Source organism: Schistocerca cancellata, chromosome 2, assembly GCF_023864275.1.
Source record: "Schistocerca cancellata isolate TAMUIC-IGC-003103 chromosome 2, iqSchCanc2.1, whole genome shotgun sequence".
NCBI lineage: Eukaryota > Metazoa > Arthropoda > Insecta > Orthoptera > Acrididae > Schistocerca > Schistocerca cancellata.
Window position 1 is genome coordinate 146236779 of NC_064627.1, and position 24328 is coordinate 146261106.

The following is a 24328-nucleotide window of genomic DNA, read 5'->3' on the forward strand; positions in this document are numbered from 1 at the left end:
GCAAGAGCGCGATGTTGAGTTCTATCTGCAACTGAATCGCAAAATATTGTCCGATGCTCGGTAGGCTCATATTTTTTTCATTAAACGGCAGTGCGGGTCGGTGTCAAATACCATCCTGAAGTCTAGGAACTCCGTATCAACATGAGCGCTGTTTGTGCAGAGCTACGGATCCTGTGGGGGAACAGAACGAGCAGAGTTTCGTAGCATCTCTGTTGAATCCAGGTTGATTATTGTACAGGGGATTTTCGTTCCCCAAAAAATCATACATCCTGAGCATAAAACATGTTCCATAAGTCTACAATGTACTGACATTAACGATATAGGCTTATAATGATGTGGATCCGTCCTGTGACCCTTCTTGAAAACGGAAATGACCTGAGCTTTTTTCCATTCGCTCCCCTCGTTGTTCCAGCGAACTACAATAAACCGCTGGCGCTGGAGTACTCCAGTACGATGAGTTCTGAGAGGATGCACGCCATATGAAGAGTAGTCGCCGCCTGTTAAGTCGAAGGTGATGTGCACGAAACAAGATGCATACAGTTAGGTTTCAATAAAACGACAGTAAGCAAATGACATAAAATATGATTAACGGGCGACACCTGCTCCTGATAAGCCATAAATCCTCTCGGATCTTAAATTAGATGGAATACCTACATCTACCTTACGTGTCTACGCTATACACAGTAAAAATGAGGAAGTCCTCCAAGAGAGAACGGCAGTTTTATCATCCATAAAACAGGGAGCTACCCCCACCATGCGAGTCACGAGCGACTATGTATATCTGTCACCTCCGTCGCTATGAATATTAAAATAGCCACGTCCAGTATGGGACAGTGAACATATTTCTGATGCACACAGCGTCTTGTATTGTACATCTAGCTGTTTTAGTAAACCATTCTGGGGTAAATTACAGTCATGGACTATTAAACTAAAGATAGCTGCTACGCTGGAGAGGCACCTCTTCTACAACAACGACGAGTCAAGCCCAGTGACGAGAATTTGTGAGAGAGGATTTGACTTTTCTTGGAATGTAAACTCTCGGAATTTAAACTGTAAACCTCTCCGTGAGGAACAGCTTGAGTTCGAAGAGCATCTTGAAGATTAACGTCGGTCCTCTTTCGATCTTGTTATGCCTTTGAAACGTGGCTACACTGAGTCACAGCGCCAGAGATTGCGCCAAAGAGTATTATTCCGCCGCCTCCACTGGCGCAGTAGTTGTTCAGAGAATTTTGAGAGCAGTTGTAGTTCAGAGGTTGCCGTGGGCGGTGCTTGTTGAGAGGATGTCGAGAGCAGTACTCGCAGTTGAGAGCATGTCGTGTGCAGTTATTGTTCTGTTGGGCGAGAGAGTAGATGCTGTTCGGTTGGTGTAATGTATAGATGGAAGATGTCGCAATGATCACAGTGTATTTTTCGTCAATATATATGGAGGTAACAAAGGATTTTTATTTCAAAATGCCTCTTGGTCACAGGTTCAGTCAACAAAGCATCTGGGTCGTGTTGATGGTTCAAATGGCTCTGAGCACTATGGGACTTAACATCTATGGTCATCAGTCCCCTACAACTTACAACTACTAAAACGTAACTAATCTAAGGACATCACACAACACCCATCCATCACGAGGCAGAGAAAATCGCTGACCCCACGAGGCAGAGAAAGCTCGTGTTCATGTATTAGACTTGTAATGCTGGTTTCTATGTGTAATTATAGTATTGCTGGTTTTCCAATTAGTTCATTGTAAATTGTGTTTAAAATATATCGTCGTATTGAGGAAGAACCGTGCCACATACGTGTACGTTGAGTCACTCTACCACACGCAGAACAGTTACACTTGTGGTTTGTTGTTTCGTAGCTTTTATAGTTGCCGGGGACTTATATTATATTTTCATTCCATAAGCAAGCCCCCATGCACTTTGCCTGGCGATGATGCCAGGCTGATGAGAAAACCTAAGAATAGCTCTAATGAACTGTAAGTTAGTCTTTCGTAAATGAATTATATTCTTACGGACTTTTTCAATGACTCTCAAGCTGTCGTCTTTTCCTAGAACTGCCCTGATATGGTCATTCTGCTTTAAATAGCTTCAGGCGCACACTCCCAGTTATTTTATGGTTGTTACTATTTCTCGCTCGCCAATAGTACAGTCTTCAAATTGTTCAAATCGCTCTGAGCACTACGGGACTCAACATCTGAGGTTATCTGTCCCCTAGAACTTAGAACTATTTAAACCTAACTAACCTAAGGACATCACACACATCCATGCCCGAGGCAGGATTCGAACCTGCGACCGTAGCGGTCGCGGAGCGCCAGACTGTAGTGCCCAGAACCGCTCGGCCACCACGGCCGGCCATGCCCGACCAGAAGTGCTCCAGAGAAACCGTGTTACGGTAACAGTATCGGGAGCCACACATTAGCGTGGCTGGTGCGAGGATAGCGACAGCTGGTCCCGCACGCCGGCTGGGCCTCGGTCACGAACGGCCGCCTTGGCGGCGGTAGACGGAAATACTCGGCTGGCCGTAGCCGAGTCTGCGGCGGTGTCTGCGTCTGACTCACAGCGACGGCCACCTCGCCCCGCTTTTGCGCTTCATTTTTATGCACGCTTCTAACCAGCCAGCCATCTGCCTCGCCGCCCTTTTTACGAGCTCTCGCGAGCACTCGCCCGCTATGACGTCGCGACGCCGGCCGCAGGTGTGACGGCGCGACTTTTACTGTCGCGCCGACCGGACCGTCTATTTTTGTACCGTCGCGGTTCTTTTTTTTTTTTTTTTTTTTTTTTCCCCCAGCAGCAGTCTTGCAGTAAAGTTTCACTCTGAGCTTGGCGGTGAATCTGCCTCGTGACATCTGCCGCTCCGCCCTCTCCCTCCTCCCTCCCTTCTCCTATCTAGTAAGTTTTTCGTCCTAAAAGAACTGACCCGGGCTGTCTGCCGCCAAAGCGCTGAGGGGCCGGTAGCAGGAAAGCGCCCTGTTCACCGCGAGTAGCCAAGGCCGTCTCACTGTTCAGTGTGGTAAGTGGGCTGCCGAAGTTGCCGAGCGGATCTAGGCGCTTCGGTGTGGAACCGCGCGACCGTTACGGTCGCAGGTTCAAATCCTGCCTCGGGCATGGATGTGTGTGATGTCCTTAGTTTAGTTAGGTTTAAGCAGTTCTAAGTTCTAGGGGACTAATTACCTCAGATGTTAAGTCCCATAGTGCTCAGAGCCATTTGAACCATTTTTTGTGGTAAGTGGGCAACATTGGACACAAAAAAAGTCAGGAAGGGGGTCGCACAGGGATCAGTTTTGAGCCCTCTCTATTCGTTCCATTTGACAGACAAATGTGGTACGTTTTGCAGACGATACTAGTGTTATATACCGAAGAGCCAAAGAAACTGGTTGTTGTTGTTGTGGTCTTCAGTCCTGAGACTGGTTTGATGCAGCTCTCCATGCTGCTCTATCCTGTGCAAGCTTCTTCATCTCCCAGTACATACTGCAGCCTACAACCTTTTGAATCTGCTTAGTGTATTCATCTCTTGGTCTCCCTCTACGATTTTTACCCTCCACGCTGCCCTCCAATACTAAATTGGTGATCCCTTGATGCCTCAGAACATCTCCTACCAACCGACCCCCCTTCTTCTAGTCAAGTTGTGCTACAAACTTCTCTTCTCTCCAATCCTATTCAATACCACGTCATTAGTTATGTGATCTACCCATCTAATCTTCAGCATTCTTCTGTAGCACCACATATCGAAAGCTTCTATTCTCTTCTTCTCTAAACTATTTATCGTCCATGTTCCACTACCATACATGGCTACACTCCAAAGAAACACTTTCAGAAATGACTTCCTGACATTTAAATCTATACTCGATGTTAACGAATTATTCTCCTTCAGAAACGCTTTCATTTTATATCCTCTCTACTTCGAGCATCATCACTTATCTTGCTCCCCAAATAGCAAAACTCCTTTACTACTTTAAGTGTCTCATTTTCTAATCTAATTCCCTCAGCATCACCCGACTTAATTCCACAACATTCCATTATCCTCGTTTTGCTTTTGTTGATGTTCATCTTATATCCTCCTGTCAAGACACTGTCCATTCCGTTCAGCTTTACTTCCAGGTTCTTTGCTGTCTCTGACAGAATTACAGTGTCGTCGGCGAACCTCAAAGTTTTTATTTCTTCTACATGGGTTTTAATAACTACTCCGAATTTTTCCTTTGCTTCCTTTACTGCTTGCTCAATATACAGATTGAATAACATCGGGGAGAGGCTACAACCTTGTCTCACTCCCTTCCCAACCAATGCTTCCCTTTCATGCCCCTCGACTCTTATAACTGCCATCTGCATTTTGTACAAATTGTAAATAGCCTTTCGCTCCCTGTATTTTACTCCTGTCACCTTCAGAATTTGAAAGTTAGTATTCCAGTCAACATTGTCAAAAGCTTTCTCTAAGTCTACAAATGCTAGAAACGTAGGTTCGCGTTTCCTTAATCTAGCTTCTAAGATAAGTTGTAGGGTCAGTATTGCCTCACGTGTTCCAATATTTCTACGGATTGCAAACTGATCTTCCCCGAGGTCGGCTTCTACCAGTTTTTCCATTCGTCTGTAAAGAATTCGCGTTAGTATTTTGCATCCGTGACTTATTAAACTGATTGTTCGGTAATTTTCACATCTGTCAGAACCTGCTTTCTTTGGGATTGGAATTATTATATTCTTCTTTAAATCTGAGGGTATTTCGCCTGTCTCATACATCTTGCTCACCAGATGGTAAAGTTTTGTCAGGACTGGCTCTCCCAAGGCCGTCAGTAGTTGTAATGGAATGTTCTCTACTCCCGGAGCCTTGTTTCGACTCAGGTCTTTCAGTGCTCTGTCAAACTCTTCACGCAGTATCGTATCTCCCATTTCATCTTCATCAACATCCTCTTCCATTTCCATATTATTGTCCTCAAGTACATCGCCCTTGTATAGACCCTCTTAGAACAGGGCTTCCCAGCGTGTGGTCCGCGGGCCCCTTAGGGGTCCGCTGTTCTCTTCTAGGGGGCCCGCGGCCACCTTTCACGAAATCGTGTAAAATAATGAGTAAAATTATTGAATAAAAATGTGAAAATCAAATTCATCACTATTTTTTTCGTGTGAAAAACGTGTGTACTTTTACTTCAGGTCGTATTCCCAAGCAGCCTCTGCGGTTCCTAAGTGAGAACGCATACACAGTTTAGTGCCGGAGAATGCGGCTTCTCTGATGGACTGTTTCGCAAGAATACGGGAGTCGTTTGTGCGCCGGCTCACGGCGCTAGATCCACTGAAACCTTCTACGCATGCGCGGAGCGAGCTTTGTCGACCAATCACAGCGCTCGCTGGCACCTATGCGGCCCCAGGCATCATTAAATGTTAAACTTGCTTTGTCAGTGCACTACCTATTTCATAAGTCGATTTTTGACCAGTTTATCACTTCTAACATGGGCTGGTGTCTGAAGTCAGGATCATTGAAGAAGGGTGCAGTTTCTCCATCGCCTTCACAACAAGGGAAGTTTCCAGTTGAAATGAATGAGGAGGGAGAACGACCAAAGAAAGAACAATCACAAGAAGCTCCACAGCCGGATTTATTATGTGAAAACACTGCAAGTACTCCATCGCTTGCAATATCCTGTGGAAGTGGAATAACCAAGAAGCGTAAGTACAACGAAAGCTATTTATAAATGGGTTTTATGGAGACAAAGGAGGGCAAAGCTCAGTGTGTAATTTGTGCGCGAATCCTTCCGAACAGTTCAATGGATCCAGTTAAATTGCGCCGTCATTTTGAAGGTACTCACCCGGGCTTGCAGGCTAAAGACATCGATTAATTTAAAATGAAGAGTGCTGAACTAGCTGCTTCTCAGCATTGCATGAAAACTCTAGCAAAAACAGTGAATGAAAATTCATTAAAAGCTTCTTTCTTGGTTAGTTATCGAGTGGCAAAAACAAGCAAAGCTCATACCACTGGAGAAAATCTCATAATTGGATCGTTAATTTCAAGTTGTTTTCATTCATCTCTCTCTATACTTCGGGAGAGGGGGGGTGTCATTCGGAACATGGCACTTGCATTAAGAAGCTTTCTGTTCCCATGGGTTTCGCTCTGAAATTTAAAGTTACTGTACTCTAGACTGACTAGGGGTCCGCCATGGGTTTTCGACCAGAGAAGGGGTCCGCCAGCTGGGAAGGTTGGGAAGCCCTGCTCTAGAAGAAACTGGTACACCTTCCTAATACAGAGCAGGGCCCCCGCGAGCACGCAGAAGAGCTTCAACACGACGTGGCATGGTCTCGACTAATATCTGGAGTAGTGCTGGATGTAGCTGACACCACGAATCCTGCCAGAAATATATCGTATTGTATAAGGACTGCGAAACAAGATAAAAGCACGTAGGGAGTCTTCTGTAAGTCTGCAGGCTACCATAGCGGTTGCCACAGAAGGTAAAATCTTCTAGGATTTTAGGTAACATCGTGTTACCTCTCAGTTCCTGCTACATGATCGATGTTTCGACCCCTCTGCTGGGATATTTAGCACGGTTTTCTGGTGCACACAGTTCGCTGACCAGATGACCCTGAAGAAGATCCCAGCTGAGGGGTCGGAACATACCAGGTGATCAAAATGTCAGTATAAATTTGAAAGCTGAATAAATCACAGAATAATGTAGATAGAGAGGTACAAATTTACACACATGCTTGGAATGACATGGGGTTTTATTAGAACCAAAAAAATACAAAAGTTCAAAAAATGGCCAACATATGGCGCTTCATCTGATCAGAATAGCAATAATTAGCATAACAAAATAATACAAAGCAAAGATGATGTTCTTTACAGGAAATGCTCAATATGTCCACCATCATTCCTCAACAATAGCTGTAGTCGAAGAATAATGTTGTGAACAGCACTGTAAAGCATGTCCAGAGTTAAGGTGAGGCATTGGCGTCGGATCTTGTCTTTCAGCACCCGTAGAGATGGCGGTCGATCACGATACATGTGCGACTTCAGGTAACCCCAAAGCCAATAACCGCACGGACTGAGGTCTGGGGACCTGGGAGGTCAAGCATGACGAAAGTGGCGGCTGAGCACACGATCATCACCAAACGACGCGCTCAAGAGATCTTTCACACGTCTGATAGTACAGCTTCACTAAAAGCGCCTTTTCAAGTAACGTGAACATGCTGCGACTGCTGGCGCATCTGATTCTCTCTCTTTTTTTTTCTTTATTGTTATTTTAATCACCTCTTACACGGCGGGCTGCCAGCAGCATATTACGCTGCTCTTCAGCCGTGAGTGGTACAATAATATGACATATAGGTGGCACAGATAATACAATGAAAACGGCGGGCAAAAACTGTAGATACGAAAAACAATAAACATGAAGCCGTTCACGCTGGACGAGAAAAAACACTAACACTTGTTGACATGGCGCACATAACACGGATGACTGCGACGGCACACGTGTACAGTGGTGGCGTGACGGCGAAAGAACGCTAAACACAAAATGAAGGCACACACACTAGACACTGATGGCGATGATCTCCGGCGCGCGAATGTTCACTGAGCGTGTAAGAGTCCGGGGACCTGCCAAGAGAGGAAGAGGGGGGGGGGGGAAGTGGGAGGGGCGGAAGCAGAGATACCACGGGCAGGGGAGACAGGGGGAAGGGACGAAGGGGCAGGGGAAGCCCGGGGGAAGAGGGGTGGAGGAAGGGGGATGGGGGGAAAAGGAGAGAGAAGGGAGGGAGGTGCCTAAAGGAAAAGACACAGGAAGTGGGGTGGAGGATCAAAGTTGATAGGAGGGGTAGATGGAGGGGAGGAGGACATCATCAGGGAGGGGGATCTGGCGGAAGCCACCTCGGGAGAGGGTAAGGAGGGTGGAGAGATGGAGACCGGGTGGGACGTGGGAATACAGGCGCGGCAGCAGGTGGGGGTGGGAGAGGATGGGTGAGACAAGCGGGTGAGGAGTATCGAGTTTGCGGGAGGTGTACAGGATCCATATCCTTTCAAGGAAAAGGAGGAGGTGGGGGAACAGAATGAGGTTGTACAGGATCCACATGGGGGAGGGGAGACGGATGCGATAGGCGAGGCAGAGAGCATGGCATTCAAGGACTTGAAGGGATTTATAATAGGTAGGGGGGGCGGAGATCCAGGCAGGATGGTCGTAACAAAGGATAGGGCGGATGAGGGATTTATAGGTGTGGAGGATGGTGGATGGGTCCAGACCCCACGTACGGCCGGAAAGGAGCTTGAGGAGACGGAGTCGGGAGCGTGCCTTGGCTTGGTTTGTCCGGAGATGGGGGGTCCAGGAGGTGCGACGGTCGAGGGTGACGCCAAGGTACTTGAGAGTGGGGGTGAGGGCGATAGGACGGCCATAGATGGTGAGATAGAAATCAAGGAGGCGGAAGGAAGGGGTGGTTTTGCCTACAATGATCGCCTGGGTTTTGGAGGGATTGACCTTGAGCAACCACTGGTTACACCAAGCGGTGAACTGGTCAAGATGGGATTGGTGAAGGTGTTGGGAACGCTGCAGGGTAGGGGCGAGGGCAAGGAAGGCGGTGTCATCGGCAAACTGGAGAAGGTGGACGGGGGGTGACGGCCCGGCATGTCCGCCGTATACAAAAGGTACAGAAGGGGGAGAGGGCGGAGCCTTGGGGCACACCGGCGGAGGGAAAAAAGGTGTAGGAATCCGTGTTATGGATGGTGACATAGGAAGGACGGTGGGAGAGAAAGGAGCCGATCAGACGGACATACTTAATGGGAAGGGCGAAGGTTTGGAGCTTGAAGAGGAGACCGGAATGCCATACATGGTCAAGGGCACGTTCGAGATCCAGGGAGAGGAAGATTGCGAAGCGATGGGAATTAAGCTGCTCGGAAAGGAGATGAATGAGGTGAAGGAGAAGGTCATCGGAAGAGAAGGACGGCCGAAAGCCACACTGGGTAACGGGAAGGAGGCGGTTCTGGTGGAGATGCTGGTGGATGCGTCGGGTCAGGATGGATCCCAGGACCTTGCTGAAGACCAAAGTAAGGCTGATGGGACGGTAGGAGGAGACGGCGGACGGCGGTTTACCAGGTTTAAGGAACATCAGGATACGGGAGGTTTTCCACAGGTCGGGGTAGTAGCCGGTGGACAGGACTACATTGTAGAGCCGTGCCAGGGTGGAGAGGAAAGAGACAGGAGCTTCACGAAGGTGGCGGTAAGTGACACGATCGTGACCAGGAGTGGTGTTGCGTTTCGTGTGGAGTGTAGCAATGACATCCTGTGTAGTGATAGGGGCATTGAGTTCCGTGTGTGCAATGTTGTCCAAGTACTGGAAACCAGGTGCGAGAGGAGGGACAGAGGTGTCAGTTCGACCGTAGACATCCGGGAAGAGGGAGTAATCGAACTGGGGATCATCGGGGATGGAAAAGATATCGGAGAGGTAGGAGGCAAAGTGATTGGCCTTACTAAGGGTGTCAGGGAAGGGGTGATTATCATGGAGAAGAGGATAGTAGGGGGAGGGTTTAGTTCCGGTAAGGCGACGGAAAGCTGACCAGAACTTGGACGAGTTTCTAGGAAGGGTAGCATTTAAACGGGTGCATGATTGTTGCCAGTACCGGCGTTTCTTAGCCACGAGCAAATTTCGAATGTGTCGCTGGAGTTGCCAGTGGTGTCGTAGTGTGTCCGCGTCACGCGTGCGGAGGAAGGCACGGTAGAGACGGCGGGATTCACGGAGGAGGTTCAAATGGCTCTGAGCACTATGGGACTTAACATCTATGGTCATCAGTCCCCTAGAACTTAGAAATACTTAAACCTAACTAATCTAAGGACATCACACAACACCCAGTCATCACGAGGCAGAGAAACACGGAGGAGGAGGACGGCCTATGGGGGTAAGGTAGGACGGTGGGGGTGGATGGCGACAGTTGGAACATGGGCCTCCACGGTCTCAGACAAGGCCTGCTGGAGAAAGGAGGCGGCATGGGTAACATCATCAGGGTGGTGGTAGGTGAAGGGGTGGCTATCGACCTGGGTGGAGAGGGTATCCCAGTAGGTATTCCAGTTGGCACAGGATTTCTCTCTCTCATTACAGCTCCTTTTATACACGATTGTCATGCGCAGTCACTGACGTTTTGCTGTCCAGCGCCATCTGTCGGACATTTTGTGAAATTTGTTTTTTTTTTTTGTTCTAATAAAACCCCGTGTCATTCGAAGCATTTGTGTCAATTTTTACCTCTCTATCTACATTATTCCGTGGTTTATTAAGTTTTCTAATTTATACTGATTCTTTGATCACCAGGTAGATCATGTACAGTAGAAGAAATTAATGTGTAACATGACGCGGACTAACATCCTTGAAGATTTTAACCTCCATATAAGGAGTCGTTTTAACTTCGTCCCATTTGCTATTGAAAAAGAAACCACTACCAGTGCTACAAGATACCCTCTGTCATGCAGCTTACGGCAGTTTGTAATGTGTGTAGTATGTATGTGTCCTCATTACCAATTTATCTCCCTTTACGTTCAGTGATGATACTCCACTGCAGCAGATGGTGCAGAGGAATGAGCTTCATGAGAAACTTCTCTTCAGCGTTGCAGCTAGTCGCCCCTTTTCCCGATGTGAGTGAACTTCATGAGCGCGCCTGCCACGCGAGCGGACATAAAGCGCTGCTGATGCGCCAGCGCTGACTCGTGGCCTGCACGGTAACTACTAGTGTACCTTGTTCCCAGATGCTCCTCGCAGCTCCGCACAAGTTTACGACTCCGCGTGACGGTCACCGCCATTTATTTAGCAGTAACTCTCGGATAACCGCCCCACCTCGGAATACTAATCCGGTCGCTGTTCTTGATATGTTCTCCATAAGCCTAACGGAGACATATATAGCTGGAAGCAGACGGCCATTGTAGACGCGCGCTGTTCGCATTGAGCTCGGCGTTCTCTGGTACGAATTAATCAAACGCGGCAAACATGACACTGCAGTGCTAGATGGGAGATTGGAGTAACAGTGGAAAATCCGAGAACCGAGAAATTCTCTATTCCTCGCTGCTCTGGGAAACCGATGTCATCTGTTGGAGCATCACAGCTGAGTACCAGATTACGTTTTTCCCTTTACGGATCGGCATTTTTCAAGCATCACTCTCGGCCAGAAAGAGAACTGACGTCGGCTATATTCGTGAAAGTACCCGTGTCTTGCATGTACGAGGTGCGACAATAAAGTAATGAGACTGGTTTTCTTTGCAAAATGTGGCAACCCTGCTGGCTTGCGTAGGCACAATATCTTTGACCTTGGTCTACAAGCTGCTTCTAGTCCAAGCAGCACATCGATGCAACTGCCCTGTCGTAAGTTGGGCTGTAGTAAGTTAACACGTGTTTGTGTCTCTCATCACTGAAATGGAACCGCATAATATTGCACAACGGTATGCCATTTCTTTTTGCGTTAAATTGGGTGAAAACGCGACGACAACTTACGGTAAGCTTCAGAAGGCTTTTGGAGAGGAGGTTATGTCAAGAGCTCCAGTTTTTCGTTTAGTGAAGGCAGAACTAATGCTGAAGATCGCAGTGGACGACCATCAAACTCGCGGACGGATGTCAACGTGGTCAGGGTGCGTGATCAACGTGGAAGTGGCCAGGGTGCGTGAACTCGTATGGTCTGATCGAAGATTATCCGTGAAAATGATTGCAGAAGAACCGAACATCAATCGAGAAACGGTTCGTCAAATAATGACTGAAGATCTTGGTATGAGAAAGATCTCGTAATGTGCCATCCCATACTGCTCAGTCAGTACAGCAATTTTTAGCCTAAGAAAAAATTTCAGTACTACCACAGCCACCTTATTGACCAGATATCGCTCTGTGCGACTTTTTCCTATTTTCAAGAGTCAAAACAGCCGTCAAGGGACACCATTTTCAAACAACACAAGATATCCCAAGAGCTGTGACGAAGGTCTCGGGGGATATTGCAGAAGATGAGTTCCAGAAATGTTACCATCAATGGCAGAAGCGCTGGAAAAAGCGTGTGCAATCAGAAAGGAACTACTTTGAAGGAGACAACACTAAACTTGACTAAAATGGTAAGCAACATCTTTTTTCACATCAGTCTCATTACTTTATTGTCGCGCCTCATATAACTTCTTCCGGTTGAAACCTGCTGCTTGCGTTCATAAAAATCCTTGAGAATGTTGGCCATCTGTCGCACCTATCATTATGGGCCACCTTTTGTCGTTTTCCAAGATAACTTCCTTCCACTAACAAACTATGAAATTCATCCCCACATTTACAGTGGTTGAGGAGAGCATTACAAATGGCTCAAGTGGTTCTAAGCACTATGGGGCTTAACATCTGAGGTCATCAGTCCCCAGAACATTACAAAAACAGATAAGTTTGCTAAAATATTTTAGCCCGTCAACGAAGAACACAAGTATTTTCTAACTGTTTTATCATAATGATAGTAATAGTAATAATAATAATAATAATAATAATAATAATAAGGCAGTTGCACTGAAACCTACCGAACATTTCGCTGGATTCTTTGAAAACATAGTTGACATAGTGACAACTAGCGATTCGAATGGGTATCATTACATCAGATCACGTAACTTTCCGACTTACGAAAATCATTCAGAATCGCATCTAATGGGGAAAGCAGACTTTCGAAGACAACGCTTTACGTCAAACGCAGATATGCGACTGGTATAAGTTTCGAAAGCGGGCAAATAACGACTAGTGATGACCATTCTAGTTAAATGCATCACGTTGCAAAATGTGATTCTGCAAGATCGTGAAGAGACCATCAACACTTTTGCAACACCTTGGGCATGAGTTGTTAGATGTGATCGTATTGTGTCAAAATAACTGAACGTGGTAAGGACTGTGACCTTTTTTTTTTTTTTTTGTCACGAGTGATTCGAGACGATCAGAAGCAACATCGTGTCGGGTCTGCTGGGAACTTAAGCAACTGCTTCAAGACAACCCAGGTTTACTTTCAAAGGGTGTCACTGGTGACGAAAGTTGGGTTAATGGTTATTACCATGAAATTAAGCAGCATTCGTCTCAATGGAAGAGTCCTTCTTCGCCTCGGTCAAAAAAGGGCTCGACAAGTCAAGAATAATATTAATAATGGTTGATGTTTTTTAAAGTATTGACAGCTTTGTTCATGAAGATTTCCCCCCTTCTGGTCAGACGGTCAATAGAGAGTTCTGTCGCGATGTTTTAAGGTGTTCGAGGAAAGGACCTGAGAAGAAAACGTGCACAGAAGTGACTTACGAACGACTGGGTACTCCACCAAGATAATGCACGACCTCTTTCGGCTTAACATTATTCAGGAAGTTACTGCTAAAAACCGCATACCGCAACGTCATATGGGAGGCGCTACTGTATACTAGGCCTCTCTTAGCATAGTAGCGCCTCTTGGTGACGTCTGTATAGTATGGAGCTAGCAAGAGCTCTGCTCAGTTCGAGACCTCAGCTACGGCAGCCAACATCATCGAGTAGGGCAGTGACCGTTGAAGATTATGATGAAATGAACTTTGCAAAGACTGTATTTCGTACCTCAAGAGCACAGTTTGTTTCTTAGTGCATCAAGTGACGCTCTGCTAGTCAATGACAGTTGTAAATTTTCCATTATTCCTATGGCAAAGAAGTGTGTCAAAGGCAAGTAAAATCTTTTACTCGTTAATGTAATAAAGTGAATTAATATTTCATGTATTCTAGTTTGACGAGCCTTCCCCCGAGCGATCAAAGAACGCACAGTTGTGACCAGACGAAAGTAGTTTCGCCTCATCACAAAAGTAGCAACGTCGGGTCGGTGTATTCGCTCCGAAGGAGATTACGTGGAGGGGATGACGCAGCAGAAGATCATGGTAAGACGTTACAATTTTAACCCTAGCTTATACGACGACACTAGGTTGCAGGCAACTGCGCTACCGGCCACTTCGCATGCACACCGCGCCTTTGCGCAACTCGTTGGTGAAACTAAACACTTTCGGCGTATTCCAACTTTGACGACACTAGTTGCATGAGTTTTGAGGTTATTTGTGTCCATAGAGTGTAGACAAACTGAAATATGAAGTGAGGGACGGAGAATAATGTTCGATTTCTGGATATCTATGCTTTGCATAGGTGTTTGTGGGATTTCAGTGATGCTGATTACAAAAATAAGCAATATATTGCTGCCGCTGAGACCGACATGTGCGATCATAACATAGACGGTTTGACAATATCAGCTGCAGGGCTAAATTTATTGAGTTACGAGCACATATACAACGCAATTAATAAAGATATAAGCAAGTGTAATTCTAGCTCTGGCATTGCTCTCGTCTACAAGGCTAAAATCCCATCGTTCGAGTTCGCCAACTCTTTGTTAAGGAATATTGTTGACAGGAGGGAAGGCTATACAAATTCAAGAAGGTGCATTCTTTATTCAATATTCATCTATTTAAGACTTCGCTGCAGTTCTCCCCATTCACATATGTTAGAATTTTGAAATATTGCCACTGTACAGACCTGTCTTCAAGAGAGCAGCTTGCAAACCCTTCTCTTCTTAATGCGGCCTGCTTCGAATAATTATCGATGCTAATGTTAATAATTATTAATGTTAATGTTAATAATTATTGGTGTTAATGAAATAGCGTCATCATCAACTAAAACCGTATCTTATAGCATTCCGAGTGTTCTCGATTGTAATGCACGCAATATGATGTATAATTTCAGTTCTGGCGACAGTGCTTCATGCATTACAGTACCTTTATTCCTTACCGCATAATTAACTCTATTTAGAAGAAACGTGAACAGCTCTGGCGACATTCTAAGATAATTAAGAGAACTTCTGGGATCTTCCGTTATAAATTATTTCAGTAAGAATGCTGAGCAACCGAGCTGACGTATTTTCTCCATCCAGTCACGAATCGAAGCAAGTTTCTTATTTTATTCTTATGCGCCGATTCCACGCAACAAACTTTGACTCCATCACACCCCGTGCGGCGTGCAGCTGCCAAAACTCTAATTTCAGACACGACTCAGGGACCCCCAAAACGACGAAACTGAAGTACACATTGGTTTCGTCGTGTCTACAGTCAAATAAACTACTGGTCATTAAAATTGCTACACCAAGAAGAAATGCAGATGATAGGCGGGTATTCATTGGACAAATATATTATACTAGAAGTGACACGTGATTAAATTTTCACGCAATTTGGGTGCAAAGATCCTGAGAAATCAGTACCCAGAACAACCAACTCTGGCCGTAATAACGGCCTTCATACGCCTGGGCATTGAGTCAAACAGAGCTTGGATGGCATGTACAGGTATAACTGCCCATGCAGCTTCAACACGATACCACAATTCATCAAGAGTAGTGCCTGGCGTATTGTGACAAGCCAGTTGCTCGGCCACCATTGACCACACGCTTTCAATTGGTGAGAGATCTCGAGAATGTGCTGGCCAGGGAAGCAGTGTATCCAGAAAGACCCGTACAGGACCTGCAACATGCGGTCGTGCATTATCCTGCTGAAATGTAGCAGGGATCGAATGAAGGGTAGAGCCACGGATCGTAACACCTCTGAAATGTAACGTCCATTGTTCAAAGTGCCATCAATGCGAACAAGAGGGGACCGAGAATTGTAACCAACGGCACCCCATACCATCACGCCGGGTGATACGCCAGTATGGCGATGACGAATACACGCTTCCAATGTGCGTTCACCGCGATGTCGTCAAACACGGATGCTGTAAAGAGAACCTGGATTCATCCGAAAAAATGACGTTTTGCCATTCGTGTACCCAGGTTCGTCGTTGAGTACACCATCGCAGGCGCTCCTGTCTGTGATGCAGCGTCAAGGATAACCGCAGCCATGGTCTCCAAGCTGATAGTCCATGCTGCTGCAAACGTCGTCAAACTGTTCGTGCAGATCGTTGTTGACTCAAGGATCTAGACGTGGCTGCACGATCCGTTACAGCCAAGCAGATAAGATGGCTGTCATGACTGCTAGTGATACGAGGCCGTTGGGATCCAGCACGGCGTTCCGTATTACCCTCCTGAGCCCACCGATTGCATATTCTGCTAACAGTCATTGGATCTCGACCAACGAGAGCAGCAATGTCGCGATACGATAAACCGCAATCGCGATAGGCTACAATCCGACGTTTATCAAAGTCGGAAACGTGATGGTATGCATTTCTCCTCCTTACACGAGGCATACAACGTTTCACCACGCAACGCCGGTCAACTGCTGTTTGTGTATGAGAAATGGGTTGGAAACTTTCCTCATGTCAGCACTTTGTAGGTGTCGCCACCGGCGCCAATCTTGTGTGAATGCTCTGAAAAGCTAATCATTTTCATATCACAGCATCTCCTTCCTGTCGGTTAAATTTCGCGTCTGTAGCACGTCATCTTCGTGGTGTAGCTATTTTAATGACCAGTAGTGTATTAAACTGTTTGCGTGCAACTCATTCCACGCAACGAGTGTCGCAACCCAATGTCGTCGCGTAAACTAGGCTTTAATTAACATACATCGGGACCATTTAGACACGGCCTATTGTTAGGTGTAGAATTAGTCTAAAATAAACATTGACTTCCGTAGTTTATCTTCTCCGCTCTGGGTGGTGACTATGTTATCAACCTCTTCCTAGAAGTAGACTGTATAACTGTGGTGAAGCAGCGTGTCAAAATGTTACGGTTGGTGGCGCTGAGAGCGAACGTACAAGCCAGGACGAACCTGTCAAGGGGACCACCCGCTGCGAGAGTGTGTTACGAGTAATGTAGAGAGAGAGAGAGAGAGAGAGGGGGGGGGGGGGGAGAAAGGGAGTGGGGGACAGAAGGATCACCTTTTTGCCATACGAGACAACAGCAGAAGATGCTATTCTCCGCGTCGGGAGTGCACACTGCGGAATGTGCGAATATTTTCTAGTGGGCCGCCGCTCGTAACGTCTGCTATATTTAGCGGGCAAAGCAGGGGCCAGCTGCGCGAGCGAACTCGCGTTTCTCCACACACACACACACACACACACACACACACACATGTACACAACGGCCGGCTGTTGGTGAGTCAGCACTTCGGCTCGCGTGGCACGAGCACACGCTGCGTGCGCGTGTTGCAGGCGACGCGTCAGAAAAGAGATCGATTCCGCATCGATTATAGATTGGCAAAAACGACTAAGCGGGCTGAGTATCGCAGTGAAAGAACGACTGGCGACGTACGACCATTATTCATAAATCACAAATAGATCTTTCTTGCTCCCCTACTTAGCCCATTTGCTTGATGTATAGCGTCAAGGGCCAGCGCTGTCAACACTGCGTCGATGATGGAACTTCCCGTTGTCTCTTCGGCGGAGACGTCACAGAGTGGCTCGAAGTCGAAGGTCGCGGCAGCGACCGGGGTACGTACGCACTTCGTACCGGAGGTGTTGCTCCTAAGGTTACGTATCTACATTATAAACATAGTAGGAAATTTGTTGGATGCGAGATCCGCCAGTTATGCAAAACACCGTTTTTTCTCAGTACGCAAACATTTTTCGGCACCACTGTGCCATCATCTGTGGGTTTTCGTTTTTATGTATTCTTTACATTTCTCGTGCATTAATTTTCTGGATCACTTGTGTGAAAACATGACAAGCTAGCTGTAGTAATTAACACGCAAGTGATCCAGAAAATTCATGCACACCAAATGTAAAGAATAAATAAAAACGAAAACCCACTGATCGATGGCACAGTGGTGCCGAAACATGTTTGGGTACTGAGAAAAAAACGGTGTTTTGCTTAACTGGCGGACCTCACATCCAACAATTTTAACTGCAAACACGGCCAATACAAGGAGCTGCAAAACAAAATGATGAATAGTAGGAAACGTTTATTGAAAGAGCCAGATCACTGTGCTGCACAGCATTGCTACACATTCTCAACTCTTAAGACTAAAGTGGGGTGTTGGAGATGCGATTTATTATAGAGACTCACAAATAAAGTTACCCAGGGGATACACTTCGATTCTTGATAGGCTTTCAATATACTGTAGTGCAGAGCAAAATAAGAGACATATTTATTTGTACTTCCCCATACACCCATTAATGGGGTGAAACGCCCCTTCAGAAAATTGAGTTTAATGGTTCTGAACGAATACCATTGAAACGGTAACTGATACAATAAAAGCTTAACATAAAATTTGTACCGCTTTTAATGTACGTCAGGACGGTGCGTCAAGATTTGTCGAAAACGTCATTTCCTAGAAAACATCGTTCATTGATGCACAACATCAAAGTATATTCAGCATTTCTTTGACTCGATCAATAATGCGCTTCTTTATTACAATATAGATTTGCAGCAGTATTACAAAAATAGTGTAGAAACAATTTCAAATATGAAAAATTAAATCTTGGATAAAATACGGTAAATGTGAAAAGAAAACACAAATACAACACAAGATTCAAAGATAATAAAGCCGGCCGCTGTGGCCAAGCGGTTTTAGACGCTACAGTCCGGAACCGCGCTGCTGCTACGGTCGCAGGTTCGAATCCTGCCTCGGGCATGGATGTGTATGATGTCCTTAGGTTAGTTAGGTTTAAGTAGTTCTAAGTCTAGGGGACTGATGACCTCAGATGTTAAGTTCCATAGTGCTTAGAGGCATTTGAACCATTTTCAGATAACTATAATTAAAAAATATATACATATAGAACAATATACGTAGAATATCCATTTAGAACAACCCAACACGACAACTGGCACTGAAGTGGACATATATCGGTCACGCCTACAGTAATGCGTAGATATTTCTACCTTATTTCTGACAGATGCGCTTTGGAATACCGCATCGTTATATATGAATGCATTTGCTATTAACACTACTGTTCGTCAAATGTCGAAATGAAAAACATCTGTAACGCAATGCGTTCCAAGCAGAGTGCGGTCATTGAGTTTCTTTTGGCTAAAAACAGAATATAGGCACTTGTAGAAAGTCTACGGGGGCCGGCCGCTGTGGCCGTACGGTTCTAGACGCTTCAGTCTGGAACCGCGTGACCGCTACGGTCGCAGGTTCGAATCCTGCCTCGGGCATGAATGTGTGTGATGTCCTTAGGTTAGTTAGGTTTAAGTAGTTCTAAGTTCTAGAGGACTGATGACCACAGATGTTAAGTCCCATAGTGCTCAGAGCCATTTGAACCAAAGTCTACGTGGACCTAGCAGTGAACAAAACCACGGTGAGTCGTTGGGCGAGACACCTGTCATGACCGCAACAAGACCGCGTAAACTTGTCCCATCTCCTGCGTGCCGGCCAGTAGCACACAGCTGTGACCTGTATTCTTAGAACGTAGGAACACACTCATTCGGGGCGATCGATGGATCAGAATCAAACACCTAGCTGCTCAACCGGATGTCTCTCATGGTAGTGTAGTTCTGACACACTTGACCACCACTTGGTTACTCAAAGGTGTGTACTCGCTGGGTTCCTCGCCACCTACCAGAAGAGCGTAAAGGGCAACGAAGGATCATGTTGTACGTTACGAGGCTGCGAACAAATGTTCGAAGCTGCACCCCCAGCGAGCAAAGTCATGGCGACCGTCTTCTAGGACTCTGAAGGGGCCTATTATGTTTGATGTTGTCCCTAATGGTGTAACAATCAACTCTGAAGTGTACTGTGCTGTACTCGGGAAACTGAAGAAACGACTTCAGCTTGTTCGTCGCCACAAAAATGCAAACGAATTTCTTCTTCTCCATGGCAACGCAAGGCCTCACACGAGTCTTCGCACCAGAGAGGAAATCTCAAAACTTCGTTGGGCCGATCTTTCTCATTCACCCTGTAGCCCGGATCTCGCACCTTCCGATTTCGACCTGTTTGGCCTAATGAAGGATGCACTCCATGGGAAGCAGTGCATGGGTGATGTGGAGGATATTTATGCAGCATGACGTTGGCTCTGACGTCTATCAGTAAAGTGGTATCATGCGTTCATACAGTCCCTCCCAGTAAGGTGGCGTAAGGCCGTCGCATTGAACGCATATTATGGTGAAAAATAGTGCTTTGTAGCCAAAAGACTGCGGAGTAATAAAGAGTGGGGGATAATATGGTGTATTGGGATTCTGAATAAAACCTGTTGTCGGGGGGAAAAATGGTTAGTTCCAGTTACTGAACACCCGTCGTGTCTACGGGTGGCCTCTCTCAACTGCTTCACCCTGTCGGATCGTTTATCAAATTATAGACTAGTAAAAACTTCGTGAAGTAGATGCATCGACAAGTAGAAAAGCGTCGACAAGTAGAAAAGCGTCGACAAGTAGAAAAGCGTCGACAAGCAGAAAAGCGTCGACAAGCAGAAAAGCGTCGACAAGTAGAAAAGCGTCGACATGCAGAAAAGCGTCGACAAGCAGAAAAGCGTCGACAAGCAGAAAAGCGTCGACAAGCAGAAAAGCGTCGACAAGTAGAAAAGCGTCGACAAGCAGAAAAGCGTCGACAAGCAGAAAAGCGTCGACAAGCAGAGAAGCGTCGAAAAACTGAAAAGCGTCGACAAGTAGAAAAGCGTCGACAAGCAGAAAAGCGTCGACAAACAGAAAAGCGTCGACAAGCAGAGAAGCGTCGAAAAACTGAAAAGCTTCGACAAGTAGAAAAGCAAGCAGAAAAGTGTCGACAAGAAGAAAAGTGTCGACAAGTAGAAAAGCGTCGACAAGTAGAAAAGTGTCGACAAGTAGAGATGTGTCGACAAGTAGAAAAGCGTCGACAAGCAGAAAAGCGTCGACAAGCAGAAAAGCGTCGACAAGCAGAAAAGCGTCGACAAGTAGAAAATCGTCGACATGCAGAAAAGCGTCGACAAGTAGAAAAGCGTCGACAAGTAGAAAAGCGTTGACAACCAGAAAAGCATCGACAAGTAGAAAAGCGTCGACAAGCAGAAAAGCGTCGACAAGAAGAAAAGCGTCGACAAGCAGAAAAGCATCGACAAGTAGAAAAGCGTCGACAAGTAGAAAAGCGTCGACAACCAGAAAAGCATCGACAAGTAGAAAAGCGTCGACAAGCAGAAAAGCGTCGACAAGCAGAAAGGCGTCGAAAAACTGAAAAGCTTCGACAAGTAGAAAAGCAAGCAGAAAAGTGTCGACAAGAAGAAAAGTGTCGACAAGTAGAAAAGCGTCGACAAGTAGAAAAGTGTCGACAAGTAGAAATGTGTCGACAAGTAGAAAAGCGTTGACAAGCAGAAAAGCGTCAATAAGTAGAAGCGACGACAAGTAGAAGTATCTGTTAGTCGAAGTATTGAAAAGTCAGAGTATCGATAAATCTGAGTACCGCTAAGTCGGTGTGCCGATAACTGGAGTATCTGTAAGTCGGTGTATCGATAAGTACGAGTGTCGATAAGAGGGAGTACCGGCAAGTAGATGTATCGAAAAGACGACGCTTCGGTAAATAAAAGTAACGATAAGTCAACGGCATTGATAATTCAAAGTATCAGTAAGTCAAACCATCGATGCTTTTCATCCGGTACCACGTGGCTGAGAGAGACGTTGCTCGGCCAGTTCTCTCCACAGATGCGTAACGAGTATCGCAAATGTCTGGAGCTACTGCATAGTTAGTTCCCCAGGAACCAGCCTCTGGCCAAGTACGGTACGGACGGAGAACTTTCCCTCTGCTACTTGCCCCGTCCGGCCGCTATCCGGTTTCGCCGTGGGACACAGCGCCCACTATGTCCTCGGCCTCGGGCGCTTAATTGGCGAACAAAGGCGAACCGCCGCCCCGGAGAATGTAAACATCTGAGCCCCGGCTATCCGCTCACCGGCCGCGCCCGAATTAAGTCATTTCCGCTTGTCAAAGAATTCCGGTGGCGACCTCCCGCACTCGGCTGAAGTTATACAGGACTAAGCGTTTCTGGTGCCCTCCGGTTGAACGTAGCTTCACTCAAGCGATGTTGGAAGTTCATTCTGTGTGCAGTTCCAGTTTGCAAAATTCTGTCTTGGGTTGAGTACTCATTCCGGCATTAATGTACCTCAAGGAACGAAAAAGAAAGTCGTTAGTTACTTCGAGGAGACTGTAGTAATACCAATGTGAATGTTACCAAGACATTAGTTTAATAATTCATAGATGCTTAAATATAGATACGGATTATTTACAGAAGAATGGAATAATGGTGGTACAATCCGACCTCGGGAAAGATCAGTTTGGGTTCCGGAGAAATGAACACGAGGTGCAATACTGACACTACGACGTAGGCAGACTGAAGAAAGAAAAACGTGCGTTGATAGCATTTGTAGTATTAGAGCAAGCTTTTGTTAATGTTGACTAGAATAGTCTTTGAAATTTTGAAAACAGGAACGCTAAAGGGCAGCTAGCCACAGTTATTTATAATTCGTACCGTAACCAGACTGTAGCTATAAAAGTCGGAAGGGCGATAGAGAGTAAGAGAAGGGCGTAACCCCACCTCAATGTTATTCACTCAGTATAGGAGACCACGAAGAAATGTAGAGGCAATTACAGTTCAGGGAAAAGAAATCAAACTCTGTGCTTTGCTGATGCACTGTAATTCTGTCCGATGAAGCAAATAACTTGGTAAAACAGTTGGACGGAATGGATGGTATCTTGAAAAGAGGTTATAACACGAACGTAAATTAAGAACAACAAGGGTAATGGAATGTAGTCGAATCAAATCAAGCGATGCTGAAGGAATTAGATTAGGAAATGAGACAGTGAAAGTAGAAACATCACTTAAGTAGAGAAGATACAAAATGCAGACTTGCAATAGCAAGAAAAGCATTTCTGTAAAAGAGAAATTTTCAACATCGATTAGAAATCTGAATGTTAAGATGTCTCTTTTGCAGATAATATATTAATTTTGTATGTAATTATGCCATGTTTCTCTTTAATCACACTTGGCTAAAACACAAGGTGAATGGCTACACGTGTTATGTCAGGGGCATATAATAATGCAAAAAAAATCACTAATCAATTTCATTTCCTTCAGTTAAACAAGAACAGAAAAATATCCTAATCTGTTTCGCTATAGAAGAAAAAGTTGCAGAAGGAATTTGTGTTCTGGTTAGGGATCATAAGTGAGTACAACATTGGGTGACCTGATCCTGGATACTTTTTCTATTTGACCTGTTAGAAGTGATTGGCGAAAGCCTGCGACTATAAAAAACAGTGGGTAAGTTAACAACGTTTTCTGTAAGCAGTCATCACATTCTTTTCATTTATTTCTTACACGATGCTTTTCGGGAAATGATTTTCATTTTCCAGTATATTTTTCGTATATTACAGCATTTATGCGTGATGTTTTCTATTACATAATGCTGCATTGATTGTTACCTTTAATTTGTTATAAGACACTTTTTCTGTTGCTAGTCACGATATTCTTTCTCCCATCGTGAAAGAAATAAATAAATCGATAATCATGGCACCCGGCAGCAAAAGTTATTTTATGCGCAGCAAACCCATTGGCACTGGGCACATTTGCTGCTAGTCAGTATACGTACATTAAATTTTCTGATTTTCTTCAAACTTTACTGGATTGAGACATTTCTGTGTGGCGGAGTAGGATTTGCGAACTTTTTTTTTTAAATCCCCTCCTGCCCTTTTAGCTTACTGTTTTTTGTCACATTCCTCTCGATCCTTCTTTACATAAAGATAATTAATTGTAAGTAAAAAGAAATCTAACTATTCCATAAGCATAAAGGCAGATTACTACGGGATACTGTAGCTCTAAATTAGGAACGAGTGAAGTTATCGTACAACGTAAATAGAAGTAACATAAACAATAGTGGGGTTCTGCCAAAGGAAACAGCCAGGCTATTTGAATAATCTAAAGAAAAGATACACAGCCAACGACGTCCATAGGATACTTGTAAGTGAACGAAACTTGTCTCTCTTATGGGTGTTCACGGTGGAATAGTCTGCGACTTGAGTTAGCCTGAAGTGGCTCTCCACACTCGTAGCTAAGGAAAAAGTTAAGTGTTTGTGCGTCTGGACAGTAGCTCTGACTTTCCTCTTTATGTCCGTCTTTCGACACATGAACGGCGTGTCGTACACTAACGGGCTGACGTCACAAGCGGCAGACACGCTGATGAAAGGCAGGCGGCAGACATTTTGTGCACGTGACAGATAACTTATGACAGGAAGCATTACACCCTCGTTCATTGACCCGCAAGTGTCTAAAATCTGACGAGAAAAAAAAGCCGCACCACATACACGATCCCTAGAAACGTTCACTTTTCTGGAGCAATAATTAAGTGAATTGTAATATAATGAATTACTGCCATTAATACATTTTCGTTCGTAAATTAAAAAGTATTACGCATGTCTATGTACATTATGACTATTTGAATACTCTTACTCTGACATCTGCCTCTTTAGCTCAGTGGCAGAGCACTGGTCTCGTAAACCAGGGGTCGTGAGTTCAAACCTCACAGGAGGCATTAATTTTTTAATAC

General features: G+C 45.4%; 1 protein-coding gene and 1 non-coding gene across 2 annotated transcripts in view; one reads left to right on the forward strand and one right to left on the reverse strand.

Annotated features, from left to right (window-relative positions):
- LOC126161440 (phosphoinositide 3-kinase adapter protein 1) overlaps positions 1-24328 on the reverse strand; it is a 486142-nt gene that overhangs the window by 270712 nt on the left and 191102 nt on the right. The window lies entirely within an intron of this gene.
- Positions 24242-24313, forward strand: Trnat-cgu (transfer RNA threonine (anticodon CGU)). Its single transcript has one exon. It is a non-coding gene; the product is annotated as a tRNA-Thr (tRNA).